This window comes from Somniosus microcephalus, chromosome 24, assembly GCF_052327205.1.
Source record: "Somniosus microcephalus isolate GS21.2 chromosome 24, FLI_Smic_1.0, whole genome shotgun sequence".
Taxonomy (NCBI): domain Eukaryota; kingdom Metazoa; phylum Chordata; class Chondrichthyes; order Squaliformes; family Somniosidae; genus Somniosus; species Somniosus microcephalus.
The window spans coordinates 36,234,656-36,258,216 of NC_141010.1; the positions used below are offsets into that span (position 1 = coordinate 36,234,656).

Below are 23,561 nucleotides of genomic sequence, written 5' to 3' on the forward strand. Positions count from 1 at the left end.
GAACTTCAGATAATGAAACACAGAAAAATGTATTATTCAAGCGACAGCAAAAACAGGCCATACAACATTGTTGGTTACAGAAATAATAGAAAGGCGGGAGGAGTTTAAGGCCCCACTCCTCCCCACCAAAAAGAGAAAATGAATGAAGAAGTAAAACTCTAAATTTTCACTATTCTTGCAAGCAGCATACATGCGTTGCCATTTTAGCAGTTCTAGTCTTTGCCGTTATTTAACAGCTAACTCAGTAGTTTGTCACGTCTAAAGATGTTTGTTCCCTTTAATAATTCTGTAACTGGCATTGTGTAATTGATTTTTGATGCATCTTGGACAATAATCTCTACTAAGAATTATCAAGGATGTTTACTGCATTATAATGATAAAATTCACAGTAACCACGGTCAAGCTTTGGTATATACATTGTTAGAAATAAAGCTGATAATTAGGGCCACTGAATAAGTCAAAATTCGGTTCTTATTGCATGGAATTCGAGATTTAAAAAAAAAAAACCTGTATTTTGGGAATCAAATTCTACAATTTCATCCATGTTTTTCCTCTGAAAACCACAGTAGCAGCCTTACCAATAAATCTGACAATTTACCTTTTACACTTCTACTTCTCCCACTCCCTGAAATGATGACACTATTAACAATCTGGAAGAATCCAAACCAAAGCCTTTTTACGGAGGGATTCTTTATGGGGTGGGGGGGAAGAAAGGAAAGACAATGTACATTTTTACGATTAAAAAAATATTCACACTATTACAGGTAAGACTACATAACTAAACGGGAATAAAAAGCTCCACTCTTTACATTTCCTATTTATTGAGAGTGCTAGTAAATAACCCATGGCATTGCCCATTCAGTTGATGATTACAAGCTTTCTTTCAAACATGAAAGTTGTGCAGAGTTGGAAAAGACCTCAAAAACTCCATTCACAGAGCAATTTAGTGCCCAGAGCCTGCAACTACATGTGACAGTGGTCGTAGCAAAAGTGAATGGGAAATATCAGCAAATTACAGGAAACTTTGTGCTATCCGGAAGTTGAATGTCCGGCAACTTTGATCTAACGGCAGAAATCAGCAGCCGTTTTGGTTAGTTTTTTTTCTGCTTTTCACAGCAGGCTCTGGAAAGCGTCTTTGTCACTTAGCAACAGCTTCAGAGACGCTTCCAAGCTACTGGGCCGAGTGTTTACAAGCTGTTGCTGAGCAACAGTGTTTGTGGTCAGATACTGCGATGAAAAGCTCCTATCTGATAACATTGACGCTGGTCTATCCGGAGCTTTTAAAAAAACGGCAGTAGCTCGGTCCCATGGGTGCCGGATAGCACAAAGTTTCCTGTAATTTACAATAGTAAATGCTCACACAAATGCATGATCAAAAATTGCGACAACAGAAATGAAGGCTGACAGACAGCAAGTGTGTGCGGTATCTCTGTAACCTCCTCCAGTTCCACAACACGCCGAGATCTCGGTGTTCCTCCAATTCTGGCCTCTTGAACATCACTCCACCAATGACGGCCGTGCCTTCAGCTGCCAAGGCCCTAAAGCTCTGGAATTCCCTCCATAAACCGCTCCACCTCTCTCTCCACCTTAGACCCTCCTTAAAACCTACCTCTCTGCTCCAATATCTCCTATGTGGCTCGGTGTGAAATGTTGTTTTGTAATGCTCCTGTGAAGCGCCTAGGGGCGTTTTACTATGGTCATGGTGCTATATAAATACGAGTTGTTGATGTACAGAGAGAAAAAGAGAGTGAGAAAGAATTACATCATTGTTGTGCATCAACTCAAAGTGAGCCATTTAAACTGGCAAGTATTCTCTCTCAATAGACAATTTGTTTTATCTTTCACATCATATAAATTCTCCTTGATTGATTTTTTTTTAAGCCCTGAAGCATAAAGGCCTTTAAATGGAGCAGGAAGTTAAATACTTCGCCAGAATTAATGACCCACTGACTATTTTGCAGCAACACCCTGCTTTTAAATGCGCTGCGATACCTGAGAATGTGATTTTGGAAGCAAATCATTAATAGGAAGAACTTGGTCCCTGCAAAAAAAAATGAAGTTGTAACTATTGACTGCACATCAACATATTTTTCTGGGAGGGGAGGAGGTGGTGTTTTCAGGGGACTGCTTCTGTTTACCATCCCTTGATTTAGCAAAACATATCAAATACATTCATTCACTGGGACATTTGACCCAATCGCAGCAATGAAATCAGGATGGCATTTAGGTGTAGATAAGAGGAGCCCTACCCCAGAATAATATTCAGAGCTTGGTCTGAATGCCCAGTAGCGGTACAGTAAAGTTAAGTCAATTTTCCTAAACAGAAAAGGGATTATGCGATTATAAATTTTACCGACACAGTTGACCAAGAAAAAGAAACTGTAACTATCTTGGTGAAAAGTATCAATCACGATGCTTCAGTTTAAAAATAAGGATATTCCCAACATTTGAGCTAAAAGGGCTAATCTGCCTTCCTCATCTCAATCTATTAAAGCAAGGTTCAATTCAATGAATAAACTTACTGATGCAGTTTAACTGCAAGAAACTCTTCCCCACACAATACTTTACACAAGTTTAAATTGACATTGCAATAAATCGTTATGTCACACAATAATGTCTGAATGTAACAATTGGCAGTTTCTGTTGTCACAATCACCAACTGTATAGTACAGATAGCAACTGCTATGCATTAAATCATCCAATAATACTAACCTGCAGAGTACCATGTATAACATCCAATAATACTAACCTGCAGAGTACCATGTATAACATCCAATAATACTAACCTGCAGAGTACCATGTATAACATCCAATAATACTAACCTGCAGAGTACCATGTATAACATCCAATAATACTAACCTGCAGAGTACCATGTATAACATCCAATAATACTAACCTGCAGAGTACCATGTATAACATCCAATAATACTAACCTGCAGAGTACCATGTATAACATCCAATAATACTAACCTGCAGAGTACCATGTATAACATCCAATAATACTAACCTGCAGAGTACCATGTATAACATCCAATAATACTAACCTGCAGAGTACCATGTATAAGGCAGAGGTGTCCAAACTATGGCTTGTCAGCCATATATGAATATCTGGCCTGGTAAACCCCCAACGACTCACTCTCCGACAGCACCAATAAATCCTAAATCCACCATTTAGGGAGCAGTGGAGTAAACAAAATGTGAAAGAGCTTGCAACTCTTCAGCCTAAAACTTTTCAGGAGGTAAACTGAAAAACCATAAATTCTGGAAAACTGAATTGTTTTTCAGGAATTAAATTGGGGCTTGCATGAATCTACACTGTTGCCAGGACAGCATACATAGTTTTCCAAAATTGATTGGTCTAGCTTGGAATCAAAGGACCTAACACTCCTTTTAATTCAGTTACTTATTTCATATGATCTGATTATTCAATTTCATAAGCACTAAATTCCCCCTTTGATGTGTTATTTGCATTCCTTAGTTAAAATTATGGGATAATTCTTGTGCAAAAAATGACTTCAAATTATCAGAAGTAGGCTGCAGTTGGATTGCTTCCAGGAGTAACCCTCGTCTGAAATTGATTGCCCAGCTCACCAATGTGTTCTTGGTGAGATAACAGGAAGCGCACAGTGGCAGGGTAGTGGAGCCTCCCCATATGACTTCCAATCCCTCTGCAGAAAGGTGTCTGGTCTCCATCTCAGTATCTTGTCACAGCAACGCATCGGAGATCATAAGCTCTTCACAGTGGAAAGCTAAGCCTGTACCCTACCGGTCATTCTAATTTAGAAGATTTTAATGGTTGGCGTACATGCAAAAAATGATATTTAATTGTGCTGCGAGTTAAATGATGCACCACGACCTTAAAAATCTAATCTTTTTATGGACTACTGACTTTTTTAATGATATAAACATTTTCTCAATATTGTGCACATCATTTGTCCTGAAGTGCAGCACTCTACATGGAAAGGCTGTTTTGATAAATTAGATTTGCACTTTGATTTGCAAATTAGACCATACACCACACCCTCGCCAAGGGGCGAGGTAGGCCACCTATTCATTGGACTCTGTCAGAGTCTGTGTGACTGGTTGCTAGGAGGCACACATAAATGGCCCAGCTCATATCGTCTTATTTTAATTTTTTACAGGGAAAGCATCTGGTGCCTGCTTGGTACCTTCCTGAAAACCGAGATCAATATTAGAACTGTGGGTAGATGCATTCAACCATGGTAGGCAAGAAGGAAAGTTTAAAATCATATCAAGGAAAGGAGTTTCTAAATCTGATAACGCAAGTAAAGAGAAATTAAGGTTCAAAGTTTTGAAACATTTAAACATGTCACACTTTATGCTAACACTACTGCATAAAAGGACAATGCTTTAAAAAAGTTAATGATATTTCAGTTTCTACCGTAATCCTATGTGTATGTCCCAATCTTTATTTCGCTCGCCGTAAAATTTATAAAAAGTAAATGATAAATAATCTCTGCATTTTACTTCTTGATTTGCTGTCTGTGAGAATTCTTCAATATGATGGGCTGCTTAATGACATAACTGTTGCTGGGCGCTGGAGATTAACTTGATTTGGCGTCAGATTTAAACTAACGTCGGGAGAGCTGAAATTCACGCCATAGAGATGGCGCGATCTCGATGGGAAGATTGAGGTCAGCGGTGAGCGTCATTGCTTCGTCGCGGACCGCAAGTTCTGGGCCAGACTGCTGAAGTTAAAGAAATCTACTTAGATCTATATTATCCATTCCTGTCACCATTTTTAAGGCTGAAAACATGTTGCCCATCAATCTTTTTTTTCCCCCTTGGTGAAAAGCAGCTTAGTTCTTTCAGTCTATCTTCATAATTTAGATTGTTAGAGTCCAAAATCATCGGATTCTGTATCCTCTCCACCCATCTACATCTTTCAACCTTACCTATGGTTATGCAGCCTAACTAACAATTTTCTCTTTTTAGTGATTGAATGTTGTACTCAAGGTCAAGAATATCAGGGCTAGGGAATGGAAAAACTTTCCACATTCAGCATTGATATCAGCCACTCAAGATGGTTCAGATATAGACAGCACTGGTTCGATGCAAAGTATATTTCTGTTAACTGTACCCCAAACACTTATTTAAATCACAATCTAGCCACATAATCATCCCCTGTTGCACCCTTTCCATTTTCCACATCCAACACTGGCGGCCTCAGACTGGATTTAGTGGTGATTCAGGCAACTTCATACTATGGAACTGGACTATGTACACATGACACAGGATTCTTACAGCCAGCACGGAGAGGAGGCTTCTATCCGATTAATCTGGGCAGAGTTCAAACGAGTCACAGCATTCTAATTTTCTGCCAGAGGTTTAAGAAAAACGTACAGATAAAAAGCATAAGGTTTCCAGGGAAGCGTATTATGGCACACAGTGATGGACAGGTAGCATATTCTTATATATACACACTTCAAAATTACATGGTTGGCTGTAAAATGCTTTTGGGATGTCCTGAGGTCATGAAAGGCGCTTATATAAATGCAAGTCTTTCTTTTTTATATTCTGGGTGTACTACAAGCAGAAACATATTGTACGTACTTATGGGTTCAAAGTCAACTGTAAACAGATAGGTTCACTGGACTTGCACTCCAGCCTAAAATATATTCAGTTTAAATATTGAAATTTAGACTAAAAATAGCCACAATCAATGAGGCTATTTTTAGTCTAAATTTCAGTATTGATTATAACCAGCTACACAAAAATGTTAATGTTCTTAAGTAGCTAGGCTTGCTGGAATATTTCTCTTAAGATTTTAGTTCTAAAGGAACTACATTCCTTGATTTACCAATGGATTGCTACCAATGTGTCAAATTAAAACAAATAAATGTCTTTCTTAAAAATGCTTTGAAAAAGTTACAGGAGAAGCAGCATTCCTATTACAGCCACCATTTTAAGATCAGACTGCAGCTTGATCCAGTTTCACAGGCAGGAGGAGGACAGTAGTGTCAGATTCAATATTTAAAAAAAAGTGCAATATGGCTCAAAATGCTCTCCAGATTTGGATGGCCAAAATCTGTCATTGTACAGCTGCATATTTCCCATAGCTCAAGTGGACATAAGCATGAAAATTTCACACCCTACCATAGAAACATAGAAGATAGGAGGAGTAGGCCATTCGGCCCCTCATGCCTGCTCCGCCATTCAATGAGATCATGGCTGATCATCCAAATTCAGTACCCGGTCCCTGCCTTCTCCCCATATCCCTTGATCCCTTTCGCCTTAAGAAATATATCCAACTCCTTCTTGAATATATTTAATGAATTGGCCTCCACTGCCTTCTGTGGTACAGAATTCCACAGGTTCACCACTCTCTGGATGAAGAAATTCCTCCTCATCTCAGTCCTAAATGGCTTACCCCTTATCCTTAGACTGTGACCCCTGGTTCTGGACTCCCCCGCCATCGGGAACATCCTTCTTGCATCTAGTCTGTCCAGTCCCGTTAGAATTTTATAAGTTTCAATGAGATCCCCTCTCATTCTTCTAAACTCTAGTGAATATAAGCCTAATCGACCCAATCTCACTTCATACATCATTCCTGCCATCCCAGGTATCAGTCTGGTGAATCCAGTACTTTCCTGCAATTCCAGTGACAATTGTGTATGATACGTGAATAAAATCCACCGAGAACAATTCAGCTGCTGTTTCTGGAGTCCAAAACTGCTTATGGATATTTGAGTTTATAAAACAAATAGTTTGCTCCAGAAAGAAATGGATTAAAGCCAGACGTAGGCAACACTAGGCAGCAGCCAGACATTTCTTATACAGGAATCATTCTTCTGAAACTCTCCGACATCATCTCTGTTATAAAGTTCACAATCAACTCTCATTTCAGCCATTACCTTGGATACTCTAAACTCGGCTGTTTTGTAAGCAGTTCTTGGTTTCCAAATCCGAAATTCCTGAAGACAATGTGCCTATACAAACATAATCAGATGGAAAAGCAGAGACATAGTAGTTTCTGTGCTGCATCAACCAGAGTTTGGAACTGCTGAGAGAGTACCAGCTTCCTGAATAGAGGGGGTATGCTTTAGAAATGAGCACTGATCCTGCACCAAAAATAACACAAGCTTAGAATTCTAAGGCACAAAATCATTATGCTGAATTGTATTCTGACACAGTAACAACCGAGTTAGTTTATAATCTGAGATTAACCATCATTCTCTCATCTCTTCCACCCACGCACCCACTGTTTTCATTGACAGCATTAAGTACAGGCTGATTACCATAATCTGTCGCAGTATCCGAACTAGATTATCAAAGACTAGCTACATTAAAAAAAATTATAATGCAAAGGTAGAAGGAAAGCAATTTCAATTTGCCCAATATACGGGGGAGTGAGGCACATTGAAGTACCACAGCCGTGGCAGGATGGTATTCATATTACTGCCCATAATCCTCAACATTGTAGTACAGTAACCAGGATTACAGTAACTTGCATCACTGGTGCTTTCTGACTGAGGCAAAATTGGTGTTAGTTACCTGGTCTGTGTTTGTGGATCTCTGAATGGAGCAACCTTAATAAAGGCCTGGGACCACATGTCCGCACAGAGGTGGCAATGGGACACCCAGGTACAAAGAAAGAGAAAATAAACACGAGAGAAATGAAGTTTTATCACAAAAAAACTGTAGCGCCATTACAAGGCAATGTTAGAATAATCCTTCGCACATTAGCAACCTCTTAATAACTTAACAAAAGTCGCCTTAGCAAGAGCAATGGTGTTATTGCTTTTTTTGCCTGTCAATCGAGTGTCCGGAGTGGAGAAGAAGCAGGGGCAATAGAGGGAAAGCCCGCCAATTGTCGCAACTATTCTGTTGAAGATGACACTATTAGAGCTGGGAAAACATTTTCCCAAACCTCAAAAGCTGTAGCATCCCTTGCAACAAAGGCCATTCCATTCTAATAAATGCATTATCAGCATCGAGGGGGGGGGGGGGGATCAGGCTAGATTCGCCCGATATAATTGCAGCATACATTACGTTTATCAGGATGAAATCATTTGGAAATTAGATTATGCAGATGAACTGCAAAGATTTTCAGAAAATTTGAGTCATAATTCAAGAGAAATAGGATGCTTGAAGGCACACACAGGGGACCTTGCTTTAAAAAAAAAAAAAAAAATCAAAGCATCACGCTAAGTATGGCGGTGCAGGGGGGTGGGGGGAAAAGAACAAGCATTAGTAATTTCAATAGACACTTTCAGGAGTAGAGGAGCCAAATTGGGCATCATCTTTTTGTAAATGTCAGCAGTGAAAATAATGTTGATCAGTAGTCTGGTTAGCATTGAGGTTATGCTGTGGAGTAGCACATCCACATATATGGTCACATCCAAGGCCATGCAGTCAAGTTCATCAGGTGCATCAGGGAATTGTTATGAATATCTGGGGATACTGTGGGTTGTGACTTATTGAAGAATGAATAAACCAGCTAAACTATCAATTGGATGGCCTGACTGCCCTGCTACTTCCTCAGAGCACACGTCAACAAACCGCCTGATTCAACCACCGGGAGAAAATCCAATTCCCTCTGGGCCTCAAGGCGACCTCTCATGTCTGATTCAACTTACGGACTGATTCCAACAATTGAATCTGCTCCTCTGATCAAAGTTTGGAAGTATGCTCCTTTTGTTGGATGCTCAGGCAATACTAAAACTACAGAGTGCTGCCTTGACCAACTCCCAGAGCAAAGGAGATGATGTCCCACAGATACTCGTGTGTTAAGAAAAATTGCAAAATGTTCCCAAAGCCGAGGAAGAAGTTGAGGATCAAAGGAGGAGATATTAACCTCCTTCATAACCCTGGCATCATCAGCTTTATAAAATCACCGCAGCATGATCCAATAGCCCTATGGAACCAATCCTACAAGCCTCAACACCTCAGATTTCGGGAGTTATATAAAAAAAAAAATCAATCCTTGAATAGGATTTCTGAGCAGAAAATGTAATCTGAAGCAATCAGGTTACACCTTCAACACCCATCCACCAATGCCAATTCTATATATCCATAACACATGCCAGAGCCATGGTGGGGTTGGGGGGGGGGGGGGAATTATCCACTGGAGGATTAAGAAATCTCCACCTCTAATTGGTATAGGACATATCTATGGGGCCAGCACAAGAAAAATGTCAGATAAAAAGGGGGGATTTCAGTGTTATAAGCATAAACATTTGAAACAGTAATGGGCACTACAATCGAATGCACAGAAAACAGAATGTAGCGACCCTGCTCATCTGTCAAGGGGTGTTCAGCTAAAAATGGGAGGCCATAGTTTCTCAGCAGAGGAATGGGGAGATAGTGACAGTTACCCATCCCCAGTCAAGCTTTATGTACTTGGCATGCTGGAGAAAGGCAGTATCTATCCCCTCTCTTCAGCAAGGAGCAAGTACTTTCCATCATTCGGTGGGAGAATTGAGTCCCTGAACATTCAGGAAATATTATGGGACTCTATGAAACCCTAACAAATAAAAAAAAACTCAAGAGCAGTTGCATCTCCCAGAGGGGAAACTTTCACCTTGAACAAGCAGCAGCCTGCCTTGTGTCTGGCCCAGATCAGCATTCTAAGTGTTAGTCACTAACAATGAACTCTTAACCTCTAGTATGAATAAAAAAATAACTGCCAAGAAGAATAGTCTAATGGGTATTAAAATAGGGTGACCATATGCCCCCGTTTTCCGGGGACAGTCCCCGGATGAGGTACTGTGGTCCCCGGGCAAACAATGTCCCCGGAAGAGACTCTGGATCATGAAACCTGTCCCCGAATAGACTAGAGCCATATTCATTGGAATATATGCATTTCATGCCGTTAGACAGAATCACAGTTTCATGTTGATGGACTGAACAGTGTTATGTATTATTTATAAACAGTGTTTGAATGCGCTTCAATAGTGCGACGTCACATCCGCGATAATTATACGTACATTTGTTTTGCATTTGTAGTGTAGTGTATCTGTGCAACTGTTAAAATACAGGCGGCTAAAAAAATGTTGCCTCGCCACGCTGCGCAACTTACATTTTCTTTCCTGGCTACTTTGCTGCGCTTCCACCTGGATTCGGTTTAGAAAATATGGTCCCCTTATATTAAAAATTGACCTAGTCACTGGTATATGAAAAGAAGCAAACATAACCTGGCACGAGAACAAAGAAATAATCAGCACATACATTCCTCGCCCCATCTCCATCCCAATCTGCCTGGCCAGTTAATTCAGGACCACCCAGATGCACTTCCTGAAGAAAAACAATGGGCAGGTGCACACCCATAATGAAGCGACAGTGCCAGTCCCTGCAATGCCTAAAGCTCCATATCCAGTACCTGTAGTCTCGACAGGAATATCAAGTGTGGCAACAGTCAAATCCACCGGCTAACAATTGAGCATTGTAACTCAAAGTGCCTAGCTCTTTCTATAGAGTGAGCCAAGATTAATTGTTCTCTTTCCCCTGTTCAGTGAGCAGTTAAGCAATAAAATACTTCCAAGGGCAGTAATCCTCCACATAACCTATCTGCAACGGAAACTCAAAGTCCTTGGCTCAGTCATATTAAATGCATTACGCACAAAAAAAGTTCAGTATACCCTGGTAATACAAAGCCTTGCAGGTAAATTTACAGACGCCCAGAACATTTTGTTCTATTCTTAAATTAATAAATTATCTTTGGTTCTTTGATGATGATATTAACAGCAATTGAACAAAACAAAAATTAAGCATGCTAGATTATATAGAAAAAACACAAGAATCCACCTCATCATTAAGCTCAGTTCATAAAGAACCATATCCATCATGGCCTGCCAAACATCCAGAAACCTTAATTCATTTCTGAAACCCAGAAATTCTTAACTTGTTGTTCCTCAGAGGACAAACTTTGCTCCTTCTGTCCTGTTGGGCAACTCCCTCACATATTTCTTCAGCCATGGGCACTGCTTCTTTGAGGCAGGGATCTCGGCAGCAAATGAGGCTGGTGGAAGCCTCCCCTGCTCAAAAAAAAATGCCTTGCAAAGAATCTGCAGGGGAGAATGGGAGGCTACATTTGGAACTCTACAAAGTGTTGCAGGATACTCGGCATAACAACTGGCATTTATTCAACGCTTTTTATGTAGAAAAATGTCCCAAGACATTTCACAGAAGATTAAGCAGACAAAAATAGGTTATTTTCATGAACTGCTCACTTTATTAGCTTCCACAAGTGTCAGCAAAATTGCTATTTAAACAAGCTTGCTCCAATGCAAGGATGCAATGTGCTCTTTCAAATCAGGATGCTATGCGCCGCCAGACAGAAAAGGTCTTTCAGAATAAATAAGTGCAGTGTGATCAGGATCTTCTGGGTACCCTAAAACGTCGAGTTATGAGAAGCCCTTTTAGCTATGTTGTTGATTTCAACAGTGAGCACTTTGCCTCTCAGCAGCGAAATGTTAACTTTAGCCTCGCTGTATGTCATTATCCTTAGCATGTGGTTCAGTTGTGAAAGCAGTCCTCAATGATTCATGCAGTATTCTGAACATCCTTCATCTCTGCAGTTAAAGTAACCGCTGGTGGGAAATTCTGTCTGATCAGTGCTAACTTCGGCCAGGATCATTGAAGAGCTGAGGATCAACAGGCGCTCCAGTCAGACCGCAAGCGCCCAGACTTCTACAGTGCTGCTCCTAGGCCAGGCAATCAGAAGTGTGTTGAAGGCGTGCAAGGCGACTTACCTCCTGACTTTCCCTTCTTCCAGTAAGCAAGACTCAGTTGCGCATCTTAAAGAATTAGGATTCAATCATTCAATCACTCCTTGTACAAATGCATTCGAACATCCACATACAGCACCTTGCCTTCCTGTGCCTTTTAGTTTAATGGGATTAAGATGGTTTAGGGTATACATACATTGGCCTTTAAATGGTAAACAAAAAAATGCTGATTGAAGCGAAATAGTTCCAGAATTCAGTTATATTCTAGCCTGGAATGCATTTTAAGTTGATTTATTGAATGTGAATCTATACAATTTGCCTTAAGTAACAAAGACAGCAACCAAAGTAAATGATTTTGTAATAGCTAGAACATAATGTCCCAGAAAAACTGCACACAGCATTTTATTGGCCTACTGAAGAGATTGGGGTTGTCTGTAAGTTAAGGTCAAGTGCCTCCTTGACGCTCAGCACTTCTTACAGCTGGCAGAAGAGAGTCTGTTTCATCAGGCTGATCGCTAAAAAAAAAATATAAGCATCTAAACTTTCAACCCTCAGTACAGGTAGACTACCCTTTATCCGAACTTCCGAAAACCGAAACCCTCTAAAAACCAAAGGTTTTTTCGTTCAGCGCAAGTCCAGTGTAAGTCGTGCACACGACCCCCCGCGGACCCCCGCCGGCCCCGACCCCGACCGACTTACGCTGAGCGTCAGCGTAAGTCGTGCGCACGACCCCCTGCCGACCCCGACCGTAAGTCGGCGGGGGTCCGCGGGGGGGGGGGGGGGGGGGGTCGTGCGCACGACACCCCGGCTCCGAAATCCGAAATTCTCCGAAAACCGAAACACGGCTGGTCCCGAGGTTTTCGGATAAGGGATAGTCTACCTGTACTGCACTAAAGGACATTCTGCAATTAGGTGGAAGGTCAGCTCCATACCTCATGGCTTTTTAAAACCCTCCTTTCTCCTCTCCCCCTCCTTAAAGCAATGACTTCTTGCAGGAGTATGCTTTCATGGGCACCATTTTCCGTTCTTCCTTTGTGAATCCAGATGGTGGGCAAGATATTTGACTGAAAGGATTTGCAAATTTCATGTCTCCCCCGAAGATTTACTTTTGGTTTATTAAGAAACCCTGGTTGGACTGAGTTTAAAATCCAGGGCACAACAAGATGGCTGCGGTGAGCCTCATGGTCAAAGCCTGCAAGTTTCAGTTTGGACTGACAGCTTGTATTCTGATGACTGTGAGAAGGAACTTTCCAGAACTCGAATGCAGACAGACCTTCTGCATTTATGCATTAGAAGCAAACCCAGTGGCATTCAGGCCTCTGATTAAAAGCCATCAAGGTTGTTTGCACAAACAATCAACAGCAGTCAGGGCCTATTGAATATGTAGTGGGACAAGCTCAGCAGCATTCAGGCCTTCGTTTAGAGAACATCGACACTGTTTACAAACGATCAACGGGGCATTCAGACTGGAATGGCCCCATCACGAAACCAGTTGGACAAAGGGGAACATTGATGAGATCAGTAAAACCGGTTACCGGCCATCCAGGTCGATGGGCCCAGATCGGTACCTTTTGTATAAGTTTCAATACGTCCAGATTAGACAAAATAAATTAGCTGATCTGGCGGGAGATAAGGGCTACCGGGAAGGGTATAACTAGTCCCTCGGGAAGCCGTATCTCTCTCTCTCGCCTCCGGTGCCCTGCCTTACCATCAACCCAGCAAAAAGGACCGTCGACGAAGAGCCCGTCCAGGGAAGTAGAATACCCGCAGTTACGTTTAAATTACTACGGTCTCTGCGCTTTGGGGCGGTGAAAACCTAAGACATCAGTAGGCAACAGGGCACGGAGCAGGCGTTTCAACAACCTAGACTGGTGAGCATCAATTTTCTGGCCCATCACAAGATAACCTAGATAGGTATAAAGGGTGGGAGTTAAGGGGAATTGCTAAAGTGTCATTTTAGTCATTTTCCCTCGATGTGTCAGTTTCTCCTCCTCCGTTAAGTGTAATTGTGCTGCATCCAGTGATTTTCTCTGTATAGTAATTGTTCTCTATTTGAATAAACATTGGTTTTCTTTGCACCGAACCACTGGTCTCGTTTTGTCTATATCGCTACTTGTAAATAAGTCCGGTGCTCAGAACCAAAAAGGGGGAGCGATTCGAACCGCACGGGGCTGGAGCAGCTCAGACACACGACTGACTGACCCGACACAAACCCCAAACCAAAAACCCCCCACAGAAATGGCGAGCCAGGTCGGAGCATCGGCGACAGTATGCGATATGACAGACAGTGGTGTGGAAGGAGAAACCGCAATGGAAGAGAGGTTGTCCACTTATGTGTGCAGAAAGGTCAATATCGCCAAGAAATGGGTGGGCGCTATGTTAAAGGCCGAGCGTCCCATAGACACCGCCGCCCAGTGGTCGGCGAGTAAACAGCATAAGAGGGCAATTGAAAAGGCAGTCTGGTTAATGTGTTACAAGAAACAAGTCCTAGTGCTGGATAGTGTTGTAGCAGCACAAGCTGCCAAGCTCAAGAAATTGGCCCTAGAAATGCAGGATAAGGTTTTAGCGGAAGAGAAATTGCTAGTGGCACTTCAGGCGTTAACCAAGAAAGAGTGCAGATGGCAAAGGAACACCAGGCAAAGGAAGAGCGCCTAGAGGCCCGGGCCGAAGTGCAACGGGAACACCAGGCAAAGGTAGAGCGCCTGACGGCCCGGGCCGGCGAAGCGCAACGGGAACATCAGGCAAGGGTAGAGCGCCTGGAATACCAAACCGCTGAAATTAAAGCCAGCGCTAGGCGCAAGATGGAGCACTTGGAATACCAGGTCAGAGAGGCGAGGGGCAACGAGATAAGGCTGCAGGACACGATTTGCGACCTCACCCAAGAATTAAAAGAGCAGGAGGAGAAAGTAAGGGAGGTAAAGGCAGCATACAAGCTAGCCTGCGACTGGGGGTTTGAGGAGGCAGATCACGGGCCCTGTAGGGAGGAGATAGAAAGCTTGGACATGGCCTTATCGAGGGCGAAGGGCATGGTATGCCTCATCAGCCCAAAGGCGGGCCAGTCGGACTTTACCGGCAACCCAAACAGAACCGTCCCACAGGCAGCACCCAGAACAAAGTTGGCTAGGGAATCAGAGGTCCCACGGCCGCCACCCATAGCTCTGAGCTTTCAGGAGTGCTGGCAGCAAAGGGGGGTGGAGGATGAAGTGGTAGGGGAAGCACAGCAGGTCCCGCTAGATAGGCTGGGACCAGGACCGGTGTACCCCCTCCGACAACAGAGGTACGGCCCGCCCGTTGATGACGAGGACCCAGGGGCCATCCAAAATCAGTTTGTGGTGCCGCATGGCACCCAACAGCTCAGGGCCATGGTTAGTCACATCCCCAAGCTCACCGAAAAGGGAGACCCCTCTCTGCACTTCAGGGAGATAGAACAGGCAGCGTGCGTTAATGACTGCGATGACGCAGAGCAAGCTAAGATGCTGCTGTTTTCTCTGGGGAGTGATCTCCTCCAGACCCTATCTGATGAATGTAAAAAGGGGCAGAAAGATTATGAGGATTTGAGGAACGAGATATTGGAGGCCATGGGACTCAATGACGGTAGTCCGTTCGCCTGGGCGGAAAAAACGGTACAGCTCCCAGGGGAGTCCCCGCAGGCAGGCTGTGGCCAGTCTACTGGAGCGCATGCCCGGGAATGCCAGCGCAGACATTACTGAACCAAGTCCAATTGACCCACTGGCTCCGTTGTCTAATGACAAACTGCCTGCCCCAAATCCGAGCCCAGGCTGTGGCCTGGTTTGACCCTCGAAACCCCCAGACCACCGAAGAAACGGTGATCCGCCAGCTCACAGTAACGTTTAGGAATATGAGGGGTATCGAGACGCCCCAACCCAAGGGAAAAGTCCATGAGGTTAAACCTGGGGGCCAGAATAAGAAAGAGTGGCACCAGGAGGGGAACCGTCCCTCCCAGACTAAGTTAAACCGTTACGGGTGCGGGAAGGGCGGCCACTGGCGCAAGGATTGTAAAAATCCATGGAAAGACAATAAAGTAAAGAACTCCACAGCCCCAGCCCAAAAGGCAGAGACGGAAATTGCTCCCGCTGCGATCGAGTCATTTTTAGAAACCATGCGATCTCTCCTCCTGGCCAGCCAGGGGAAAATAGCAGCCACTACCAGTGCTTTGACCCCGTCTGCCCCATCCCACTCCCAGCAATGACTAGAACCAGCGCCGCCTGTCGACCTGTGTCCCCGCGAAAATGCTGAGGGGAGCAGGCCCTATGTTAAGATGGGGGTGAAGACGGTGCAGGGGAGATATTCGGTGGACGCTGGAAGCTCCATTCGGAAGACCTGACCAATTCACCCCGGTCTAACAAGGTCCCATTTAGCTTAATGGGATCCACAGGGAACGAGCAGGCTGGGGAAAGGTCAAAACCTTTGGCCATAGATTTAGGATCCCTCCATACCATGTGGGAGGGTAACCACAAGACCGACGAGGTGGCCAAGCAGGGGGACAGGGAAGGAGAGTTCTGGGACCCCTGTAGAGCAGGCCCGGTAGCAGCAATCCAGGACAAGGGAGGCACACAGGGGGTAGCTTTGGCCCGGACCAAAAGCAGGTCCAAGCCCAAGATTCCGCCTTTAAGGCCGCCCTGGTAAGGAGAAATAATTTAGAACAGGGTTACTGGCAGGCTGCTAGTTATATTAACCCGTAGCCCTCCCTAGAAGGTCCCCTCAGACACCCCAGCCCAGAAAGGTATGGTCACCGACTCCCCAGCTTAAAACGACAACCTCCCGAGTTAAAAGAGAAGTCGGAAGACAAAGGTCCCCAGCTAGCAGCTACAGACTGCAAGGGACCGAAAGTGCAGGTCAGTCCAGCTTCGCCGCAGGTAGTAGCCTGCAGCAGCCCAAACAGGGATTAGGCTGGCCGCCCGGAGACGGACGGCGGATGTATATAGTTTAGGTAGTTTAATTGTTAAGTTTAGGGTGTTTAATTTAATTCTAATTAAGGTGATGGTTAGTTTTAAGTAATCTGTTCAGAGTGTACACATTTGAGTCGAGGTCGCAAGACCCGACCATGCTTCACCCAAGCCAGCGAATCTCTAGGGAACCTGGCTGTGTGCTTCTATATCTGTTACAGGAAAATTTACAGAATGAAGGGGGGCGTAATCCTACTCGCCCTGATAGGACTGAGCTTCGGAAGGAGAGGTGACGTGGAGGATTCCCACCTCTATGGGTGCTCCGGAGACACAGCACCGATAGCGATCGATGGGAGCGGCGAACGGGATGCAGAGGAGAATTTTACCAATTATGGGAATAGTAGTCAGAATGCCAGTTATGGGTAGGACAGCCCGACCCGCCCCGGTATACAGGGTGGAGAACATTGGAGTCATTCAAGGGGGTGCACACATTCGTTTTGCAGCGGTCCCGCCCTATGTCATAAAGTGGGAGCACGCTATGATGGGTACTGACCTCTCGGGGTGCCGTAGCCAGGGAGCACACATCATCCTGTGTCCCCAGCACTTGAATGCCTATTCGAAACCACAATGCGGGTTCAGAGCTGCTGACACGAAAGCTATAAATTGTACCATGGAAGCCATGGCACAAGGCCATGTTCCCCCACAGGTAGCATATATATAGGTGGGACATATTGCGTCACCACAGGAGCGTCTCACTACCAGCACAGACAGCACACTGGTGCGCGGTGAGTGACAGCAGCTTCTGCTTCAAACCCGAGGCAGAAGTTCAAGTGGCACAGATACGAATTGTCCCCATTCCTGAACCGCCCACTGTTCACCTCACTGTGGAGGAGAGTTTTACCCACCTCCAAAAATATGCCGCCCACTTCGGTTACCTGATTCCCCCTCTCCCAGAGCACCTTACCAAATTATTAAAAGCCATTCTAGTATCACAAAAGCACTTCTACACTTTGGAACAGAAGACTGTACAGATAGGGGCTGACATTTTAGATATTACGACCCCGCCCTGGGGAGACGTTTTTGAAAGTATAGAGGTCCCCTCCTGGATTCGTATTGTATCCCACATCTTCTTAGTCTGTCAGCTAGGGATCGTCCTCTACCTGGTTTGTGTCCAGTGTAGGAGAAAGGATCCCGAGGTAGAATTTAAAGCAAAAAGGTTGTGGAAGGACCGGTATGCCCGGGTGGAAGAAGAAACACCCGTGTGAGCTTTGTGTCATATCACTGCCGAGTGATGGCAGATCCGTTTGTTATTTTTAATAAAGCTCGTTCCTTCCGTTCGTTATTTTTAATAAATATGGTTTTGGCCTGATGTTAATTTTATTAATGATTGCGCGTTGTAATAAAAGTTATGATGTCCCAAGTAGTGCAGGAGTATTGGACCCCCTCCATGCTTGGATTATTGTAAAAGATTATATTTTCTATCAATAGATGCCTGCCGCGCATTGCGGTTTTCTCTAAGTAAGTGGAATGTATGTGTCAGGGGATCGTGGATAGATAAATATAGGGGAAGGTTGTTTGTGGGGGGTCAGAAATGTTACTCACCTTGATTGGACACTTCAAGCAAGTTTCAGTATCCTAGGGGGGACTGAAAGGATTTGCAAATTTCATGTCTCCCCCGAAGATTTACTTATGGTTTATTAAAGAAACCCTGGTTGGACTGAGTTTAAAATCCAGGGCACAACAAGATGGCTGCGGTCAGCCTCATGGTCAAAGCCTGCAAGTTTCAGTTTGGACTGACAGCTTGTATTCTGATGACTGTGAGAAGGAACTTTCCAGAACTCGAATGCAGACAGACCTTCTGCATTTATGCATTAGAAGCAAGCCCAGTGGCATTCGGGCCTCTGATTAAAAGCCATCAAGGTTGTTTGCACAAACAATCAACAGCAGTCAGGGCCTATTGAATATGTAGTGGGACAAGCTCAGCAGCATTCAGGCCTTCGTTTAGAGAACATCAACACTGTTTACAAACGATCAACGGGGCATTCAGACTGGAATGGCCCCATCACGAAACCAGTTGGACAAAGGGGAACATTGATGAGATCAGTAAAACCGATTACCGGCCATCCAGGTCGATGGGCCCAGATCGGTACCTTTTGTATAAGTGTCAATACATCCAGATTAGACAAAATAAATTAGCTGATCTGGCGGGAGATAAGGGCTACCGGGAAGGGTATAACTAGTCCCTCGGGAAGCCGTATCTCTCTCTCGCCTCGCCTCTGGTGCCCTGCCTTACCATCAACCCAGCAAAAAGGACCGTCGACGAAGAGCCCGTCCAGGGAAGTAGAATACCTGCAGTTACGTTTAAATTACTGGGGTCTCTGCGCTTTGGGGCGGTGAAAACCTAAGACATCGGCAGGCAACAGGGCACGGAGCAGGCGTTTCAACAACCTAAACTGGTGAGCATCAATTTTCTGGCCCATCACAAGATAACCTAGATAGGTGTAAAGGGTGAGAGTTAAGGGGAATTGCTAAAGTGTCATTTTAGTCATTTTCCCTCGATGTGTCAGTTTCTCCTCCCCCGTTAAGTGTAATTGTGCTGCATCCAGTGATTTTCTCTGTATAGTAATTGTTCTCTATTTTAATAAACATTGGTTTTCTTTGCACCGAACCACTGGTCTCATTTTGTCTATATCGCTACTTGTAAATAAGTCCGGTGCTCAGAACCAAAAAGGGGAAGCGATTCGAACCATACGGGGCTGGAGCAGCTCAGACACACGACTGACTGACCCGACACAAACCCCAAACCAAACCCCACCCCCCCCCAGACTGCACGGGGTATGAAATCTGATCCAATTCTGTCCTAACTACATGCATGCACAGGGGTCAATGGATAGTGATTAGGAGCACAAGCTCTGTCTGATTTTCCCCTCACTGACCCAGGAGCACAGAAACCAATTGTCAAGACCCCATCATCACCCAAGCTCAGCAGATTGAGAATGGAAACTGGGATCAAGCTATATTTATATGGAAACAAAAACCCACAATGTCTTCCCCTTTCTCTTTCCACCTCCATCCCAGAATGGTGTAGAAATCACCACACAATTTAAAGGGTGTTGCCACACACTTTGCAGAGAGCACTTTCTATTGTGGTCTCACACTGAGCAAGAACAGGACTGAACATGCCAGAATCCCGAACATACTTGGTGCTATTTTTACATTATTTTCAAAATAAATAAAAACCAGGATCAGATTGCACTGTGATGACGCAGGCTAGTGATTTGTTGTAGCAAGTGCTTTTATCACTCAGAAACTGCTACTTTAGCAGGCATCATTAATGTTTTATGCAACATTGTGGTACTCAGGCCACAAATCATGCCAGAGGGTGGACATTTGTGCGCTAACACACCAAATCGTTTGCCCTAGTGACTTATATTTCTAGTAACTGAACATATTGAGATAGTTGCTAGCAAGAAGTCAAAGTAAACTAAAATGAAACAGTAATAATTGGAAAAAAAAAAGCAAATTAATCTTACACTCTCCCACGAGGAAACAGTCCCAATAATTTGGAAGTTAAAGAGAGCTCCATTCACAGCTTCAGAAACTGATGGATTTAATACAGGGCCATAGTTCTGTCTCTAGCAGAGAAAAGTTAATGGAAGCAAGACATTGGCATCCCATATTTGTGGCTGCTCCAACATTGTGGGCCAGTATCAGGAAGTGGGTTTGATCTGTAGATTCACAGAATACTAGTTCTTGATCTCAGTTATGTCCCCAAAAGCTAGGCATTTCAATAAAGGGAAGGAAACATTTGAAATAAAAGTTACATCAGTTCACTTACCAGTGGCCAGTTGAAGGTATATACTGCAGGGCTGTGCGTTGGGAGGACTCAATACCTGACCTGTGCGGAGTTCACAAATCTCAGGATGGCAACAACTGGACACAGCAACCCTGGGCTGTGAGACAAGGGATGGGGGAGGGTGGGGGGATAGAGTGAATGAATCAGTTGGAAAGTACATGTGCACAGATACTAGATGAGGACATAATTGGGCTTTTCTGTAAGGCCTCTGTATTGCTATAGGTGGAGAATAGGGGTGGGGAAAGATGTAAATGGTAATAGTCTTGGAGATCAGTTCTAGAAACCAGCAACTCTCCTTGGAATTGTCCTTCAGAGGCTGGGGGAAATGCCCTTTAGACGCTGGCTCTGTTGGCTGGCTGACAAGCACACCCATGGTGTTCTAGAGTGCAACTGTAGTTTCTATCCATACGGGGAATCGGAGAGAGACTGAAAACTGTAGTGTATGTACCTTTAAGAGAGAACTACTTTTACAGCTCCTGTATACTGTAGTACCGGCAGTGACCACACCTGTATATAAGCCTTGAGCATGCCTCTGTACCCCCAGTCTTGAGACTACCCTACTCCAGTAAACATCTGTTGATTGTTAAGTTACAGCATCCGTGTAGTTATTGAAAACATCATACTCTCAGAATCACGGATCTAACAGTGGCGACGAGTGTCGATTCGAATCTACCTGCAACTCTGCATTTCCCTTCGAGGATTCGCTCCGGGAGGGCGGTGGAAGAAAATCGAGGCCAGAAGCACGGGCGTCGACCACAAACAACCGCCCAGTCGTCCGGCAGAGTGTGAACATCGCAGGGGAGGCTGTGGAGAGCCGGGCTTGGTTCCTCAGCCACGACGATCAGCAACAGACTGACGACAGGTACAGCGCAGACCCTTCCTGGACAGCGGCGGCTGGAGCCGACCGACGGCAGAGAAAAAGCCGAGCAGCTTCGACGGGGTAAGATAGAGGGTGAAGCGCACAGGGCGCAGCCAGGGGTTGAAAACCGAGCGGCGTCGAGGAAAGACAAAACGGAGAGAGGGGGTAAAGCAGCAGCCGGGTTCAGGACCGAGCAGCGGAAACGGGAAAGGCGCACAGAAAAATAAACGCGCAGAGCACAGCCAGGGCTCAAGGGCTGAATAGTGTCCGCAGGGAGAAGAGGGGAGAGCGCGGGAGACGCCATTGAGAAGGAAGAGCGCGGGAGACGCCATTTTTAGAAGCCGCAGCGGAGAAGAAGGGCGAGCGCGGGAAGAAAGGAAAGCACGGGAGACGCCATTTTGTGCCAGTGGAGAAGAAGGGAGAGCGCGGGAGACGCCATTTTTGACAGTTAAATCACACCCAGGGATGCCGAAGAGTGGCAGTATCTCTACGTTCGACAATGAAGTCGAAGATTGGGCGACATATGTGGAATGTATTGAGGTGTACTGCAGGGCGAATGAAGTGCCAGATGCTAGGAAAGCACTGGTTTTGTTAAATTCCATGGGTGCAAAAACTTATGGGTTACTGCGAAATCTAATAACCCCAGAGAAGCCCGTGGATAAGAATTTCAAAAGCATAGTAGAAATCCTACAGGACCACTTAAACCCCACACCGCTGCTGATAGCAGAAAGATTTAAGTTCCATAAAAGGAACCAACATAAAGACGAAAGCAATGCCGAGTACTTAACGGAACTGCGCAAGCTATCGAAACACTGCCAGTTTGGAGTGGGACTAGCAGATACGTTAAGGGACAAGTTTGTGTGTGGGCTTCAAAGTTGTAGTGTATGTAACCTGTACCACCTTAAGAGGATACCTTAAGGTGATGGACTACTTTTTGATGGCTCCTGTACATTGTAGTACCGGTGGTGACCACACCGGTATATAAACCCTGTGGAGCAAAGTGTATTCCAGTTCAGCCCTGACCCTCAATTACTAAAGACCTATTTAATTATTTCTGTAGTCTGTGTCCAGTTATTCAGCATAACTACATTTGGAAACACAGACTCAACAGTGGCGACGAGTCTGATCTTACCTAGCGGCAGTTGCATCAAAGGAAGCTTCGCCTCTGAAACGGGCGTCGATCAAGGACATCCACCCTCAACATCCTGCTGGGCACTGCATAGCACGGGAGGCAATCGGGAACCCAGGTTGGTTTCTGGCCACGAAGTCAAACATCAGTGAACATCCCTTCGACGACAGCGGCGGGTAAGCCCAATCAAGCGGCACGGAGGGGGGGAAGTCGGCCGAGTTGTCAGTAAGAGAAGGGGAGGGAAACGACGAAAAGGGCGGAGAACACGACCGCAGCCGGTGTCAGGGGCCGGACTGCAATCGGGGCAGAGACGCGCAGCAGCCAGAAAAGCGTTTATGTCCACAAGGACCGCGGGAGCGGCGGGGAACAAGAGCAGCAGCGTAGGGGAAAATAAAGGACCGCTGGGAGGCGAGAACGGCAACAGCGCGGTAATCGCCATTTTGAGTCGACGGGGGAAGAAGACAAGCGCGGGAAAAGCCGCCAAGCGCGGGAAGCCGCCATTTTGAAAAAAAAATAATAAATCATATCCGAAGGAAAGGAAACTCAACAAGGATGCCAAAAACGGGTAACATCACTGCTTTTGATAGCGATGTGGAAGATTGGGCCACTTATGTGTAACGCGTCGAAGTTTACTGTACAACGAATGAGGTACCGGAGGATAAGAAAGCACTAACTATTAAACTCGATGGGTGCGAAGACGTACGGGTTATTAAGGAACCTTGTAACACCAGATAAACCGGTAGGAAAGAGTTTCACGGATATTGTTACTATCCTGCAAGAGCATTTAAACCCCACGCCGCTGCTGATAGCGGAACGATTTAAATTCTACAAAAGAATTCAACTTAAAGAGGAAAGCAACGCTGAATTCTTAATCGAACTGCGCAAGTTATCAAAGTACTGTCAGTTCGGTACAGGACTAGCAGACGCACTGAGAGATAAGTTTGTGTGTGGGCTCCTAAGGGAAGGAACCCAGAAGCGACTCCTAGAGGAAAAGGATCTTACGCTGGACAAAGCTTGCAGCATCGCACGAGGCAGCAGCACGAGGCACTGCAGAGATACAGCAAAGGCCATTGGAATTCAGCACCAATGAAATGGCATTGGGCGCAGTAAAGTGCTATC

General features: G+C 44.9%; 1 protein-coding gene across 1 annotated transcript in view; it reads right to left on the bottom strand.

Annotated features, from left to right (window-relative positions):
* LOC147101236 (ORM1-like protein 3) overlaps positions 1–23,561 on the bottom strand; it is a 64,677-nt gene that overhangs the window by 24,349 nt on the left and 16,767 nt on the right. The gene's annotated exons all lie outside the window — the stretch shown is intronic.